This window comes from Artemia sp. Qi Xiang Cuo, chromosome 5 (assembly GCF_049724085.1).
Source record: "Artemia sp. Qi Xiang Cuo chromosome 5, ASM4972408v1, whole genome shotgun sequence".
Taxonomy (NCBI): Eukaryota; Metazoa; Arthropoda; class Branchiopoda; order Anostraca; family Artemiidae; genus Artemia; species Artemia sp. Qi Xiang Cuo.
In genome coordinates, this window is record NC_142798.1 from 34,183,509 (window position 1) to 34,188,603 (window position 5,095).

Here is a 5,095-nt window from a genome sequence, read left to right on the forward strand (position 1 = left end):
TTCTTCGAAGCAGAGAGATAACAGGTTTCATAAGTTTCGTAAGAACCCTTGGGGCAGATGATAGGCCATTCGGCATTGAAGTGAACGCATAACAAAGGTAAACTTGAAAACAAAGCCACATTTGATCATCAAAATCAACAGGGCATGAATAATAAAAATCGACTAGGTCGATAGAGGCCATATAACAATTTTTTGTGATCAAAAGAACCGCAGAATGATTTTTCCATTTTAAAATGGTAATATTTAATGTTTTCATTTAAATTTTTAAGATTAAGAATAAACCGTGTAGACCCATCTTTCTTTGGGACTGTAAAAACGGGAGAAATACAACGTACTTCCTTTATTCTGAAGTCGGGTACTTTAACAATAACACCTTTATGCAATAAAATATCAACTTCTTTTCTTATAGCCTGTATTTCTTCAAACGTAAAACTTTTGTTTTCAAAGCTTTTAGTGGTGTTTTCTCAAATTCAATCTTATAGCCTGAGGCCACAATATTCAAAATATTCAAATCACTGGTTATTGACTGCCATTTTGAGATGTACTTACTAATTCTCCCAGCTTTAAAGTTACTAGCCAAATGTTGTGACTGCCTATTGAAATTAACAACAAAATCATAAAAATCAAGGGCGGGGTATGTTAGATAGTACATATCAGCTATTTGCGATCCTTTTTCTGGAAATTCTGGAATTTCTGGAATTTGGACCTCTCTTGACGGTCCAAGCCCTGCCTTCTGCGATAATTTGGACGGGGGGCCTCGTTCTGCCATCGGCGATAACGGTAGGCCCCCCCCCTTGCACGTTTTTTGGTTTTCCAAAATTTTTTTTCAAATCCGCCACGGATTTAGCTTTAGACGTTGTTTTGGCAATATCTTTGCCAAAAAGATACTCCGTGACTTTGACTTCAGGAGCACATAAAGCTGATGCTACAGTGGGATCTGGGCTCAATTCCAATTTCATCGCGTGACGTCTTTTTAAACTTGGATCGTAATTGATGAGGCCAAGCGTGTGCACTGCATCTGTAAGGTTTTTGACAACCTTTTCTTAAATATGCTCATTTTCTACCTTAAGTATCACATTTGCTGCCTCTAAAACACAAAATGTTGAGTGAGCAATTGTCCGCTGCACTTGAAGTGCCTTAGCATCCCTCTGTTTAGCCTGTGATGAGAGAATAGCCCAAATTTCACTATTCACCTTTGGGGGAACAATTTTTTCGGTATTTGAAGGCCTAGGGTGGTGCTCAAATAACTCTTTTAGCTTCACTATTTCCAAAGGCTCAGAAAAAGCTCTATTTGCAACTTTGGCAAGTTTCTTATGGATCTTGGGACCCTCTTTGGTACCAGAACGTTCTTCAGAAATCTTTCTGAATAGAGCGTCATTTGACGTGTTTTCTTTTAATCTTTTACCTTTGTGCTTTTCCAGAGAAGCCTTCCGCTTTGTGTCATGGATTTTTGTGGGGCTCCGAGAGCAAGATTTTTCGTTCCTAGAACTAATTTCAGGGCTCCGAGAGCCTTACCGAGCGCGAGTTTGAAACTCTGGGCTCCAAGAGCCATTTGTTTTATCGCTATCACTCTCACTTGAGAGTATTCTGCGACGCGAATGAGCTTTATATTGCCTTCCACGCCTCTCACGATCATAATCTTCATCGACTAAATTGTCCAACAATCCAATCACTATCCGAATCAAAGCGAATGCTAACGTCAACTGGTGTTGCTTTGGTCAATCGAGGCGATTGCACGCGTCTATTTCTCAGTTGAACTCGAAGGCGGAGCTAAGGCGCTCCTTTTGGAGTAGAATAAATTTTTTTATTTTTTATTTTTTTTTTATTAATTATTGAACGAAATGTTAATTTGTGAAGTGTTAATTTTAAGTGTTAATTTATTATCTATTGAATGAAGTATTAATTTGTGTGGTAAGTTTGATTGAAGGCCTTTGCGTGCTTGTTGTTATATAGTTTAAAAGAATTTTATGGCCTGTTGATTAGCGGTTATTATTTTTATTTTTTTCTACTCTTCGTATTCGGAGGAAATAAAAAGTTTGAATTGAATTGAATTGATTGCAAGTTATGTTGGGATACTATTAAATTTGCTCTAAACATGAACACAAAAACTGGATTCAAAATGAGCCGAGCAAATATTACAAGAAAAATGTCCCGTCGTCCTGGTGACGATTAATGGCGTCAATTCACGAAAATTAAACAGGCTAGGCAATATCCAGTGCCCCACCCTCCTGATATTTTTGTCTGATACGTTAAAACGTAACACAATGTATTTAAACAAATTTTTGATGGGTTTTTTCTTAACCATTTTATACTCCCCCCCCCTCCAAAACAAAATTCTGGACACGGCCATGGGGAGGGGAAGAGTATTCTTCATAATTCTGGGAGGGAAATTTCGTTTGTTCAATTTCTTTACAAAAATATGGCGTTATCGATTTGTCATTTACTTGATTAATTCTATAATCCATCTTGTAACTAACAATGAAGCCAGAGCACTGTATTGAAGAATACATGGCCTTCAAGTATAATTCCAGTTCTATAGTAGAATTTGAGTATACACTTATTAGAACCCTAAGCTTTGAACCGTACAAAACCAATAGAAAATGAAACAAAAGTCCTATTAGATTGACTTGAGCTAGAAAGACTTAGTAGAAACAAAGTAGTACGAGGGAAATTGCATTCCAAGATGGTAGTATCTTTTGATTTTTCAAGTGCAGAAGATCAATGTCTTATGGAGTAATATTTTGTATGGACTTGTGCTAGATTTGTTCAGATTCATATAGCAATGCTTTGCCCTTTACTTTTTAGCGTAAATAAATCGCGCGGCTATGCTGTAAGGATAACAAATCCAGCCATACTTACTTTCTAAGACAAAACAAAAGAGGACTCAGTGTAGCTTGAAATTGGTTCGCTTTTACACCGTCTAAGGGCTTAAGAAATAAATACCAGAATCGTTTCCTTCCAATCTCGAACAGGCCCATGGGCCCCTCACAAAATCTTCTCCCTCTGGAGAAACACAGATTTCTGTAAAATTTAGGACGGTTCTGCAGCAAGGCCTGCTATAGAAACAAGGGCCATCAATGACCACACCAATTCCTTGTACTAATATATCTTACAGAATGCACTTTAATCATCAACTAAATGAATTCAATCTTCATTGAAAGATTCTAATATATGGACCAAGGAATCATTAGTTAAGCTGTTCAATTTTGCTTAACTAATGCCACATTTCACAGTTACTATCTATTTTTGCTATCTGCCCATAATTTCACAATTTGCTTTTTATTTTTGAAAAGATTGAATTTTTGTTCATATATGACATCAATTATCTTGGATTTACCAGGGTTACTTGTCTGACCCCTAATCAAGCCCGTTTCCTCAAGTAGTAGTACTAATGACCTCTCATGTCATTTACGTCTCGTCAAACACTAAGGGTAAGTAATTGAGCTTGTCAGATAAGTAATCTTGGAATATTAGAACATACTGCAAGAGTATAGGCTAGTTTGCCTTTCAGCATTCAAAAATTTGTTGAGACTCATCAAGTACCCCTCCCCACGGTAATCTTTAGTAAAAGGCGAAAGATTAACTCGATATGAGGAGAGACCAGAGCCAGGGTTGCCAACTTTTCGTTTCGTGAATATGTCCACTGAGCATCCAAAAATGTGTCATTTTCAACCACATTATGTCCATATTTTGTCTATAATATGTCCATTATTTGTCCATTTTGAAATCTCAAAAACTTGCTGTTTTTTAAAACTGGTGTTATTGACCAAAACATGCTTTGTATAGCTCTTTCAAAGCAGTCAGCTAACATCAAATATAATGAAAAATTAAAAAAAATAATTGAATTCTTCCATACAGAATGAATTAATGTGAAAGCACTAAATTCATAAAACACGTCAATAGTAAATAAAAACTAATTGTGGGAGCTTAATGCTCATCTTCCAACGAGAATTCTTTCTTGACAGGTATGTTCAGCATGAAGGTCAGCATTTTCACTTCATTCGGTAGCTTTTCGTCAATCCGAGAACTTCTTGCGTATGTCATAACGTAGAATCCAGGAGTCAAGTGATGTTCCAGAACGTCAGATATCAATTACTTAAGACTCTTAAAAAGAGCTCTATAACTTTCAATTTACAATCGAATGTGCTCCTTTCGAAGTTTCTACGACCACTCTTTCTATACTCCTTCTATTTGCTTTGGTCAGATTTTTTTTTTAATAAATAAGTAACACATTATGCCCGCATCGCTCTTTACTTCAGCAGTGCTATTGCGCTGTCTATTATTTCTGGTTGCTTTGAGTTTTACATGTTCTTTGAGCTATTTTAAACAACATTGCTATCTCATAATTTTTGACGAAATGCAATTGGGGAAAAGAGGGTTTCGGGAGGGTGGGGGGTATTTTTTTCTCCTATCGCTTTTGATTATTAAAAGAGAACTAGAACTTTCAGTTTCAAATCAAAAGAGTCTTATAAAGTCTACACGACCACCTTTGCATAAAAACATTGTATGCCCCCGAGGCATAATTTACAACCCTTATCCCCAGCCTCTGGGGGGTAATATCAACCCCGAAGGCTTTGTTATATGATGTTTGGACTATTTTTCAACAAAATGATTATCTCATAATTTCTATCGTGTGTATTTGGGAAAAAGAGGCCAAGAGGAAGTGGTTAATTGTCCTCTGATCACCCATGACTTTAAAAATGGCACTAGAACATCTGATTTCCAATCCAATGAGGCCTCTCTGAAGTTTATACGACCACCCCTTCCATGAAAGCCTTATATGTTAGCAAAGGGCAACTAGTACAACTCATAGGCCTTGTCCTGAGGGCTTTTGGAGGAGGGGGGTCACCTTCAAAAACATGATTAATGGACCTTTCAACTATGTTGAACAAAATGACAATATCAACATTTTGATTGGATGTTTCTGAGGAAGTGATGGGCAAGGTTTCGATTTTTAATCACTGTGTTTGATTGATTTCCAATCAATTTTATTTCTTAAAATCGGCACTAGAACTTTCAATTTACGATCTAATTAGTTCTTTCGAGGTTTCTACGACAACTATGCGAGGAGCCTTCGTCAGAAAAAAATAATAAT

General features: G+C 36.7%; 1 pseudogene; it reads right to left on the bottom strand.

Moving 5' to 3' along the window:
- Positions 1-3,492: 3,492 nt before the first annotated feature.
- On the bottom strand, positions 3,493-3,609 carry LOC148952060 (U5 spliceosomal RNA; annotated as a pseudogene).
- Positions 3,610-5,095: the final 1,486 nt, after the last annotated feature.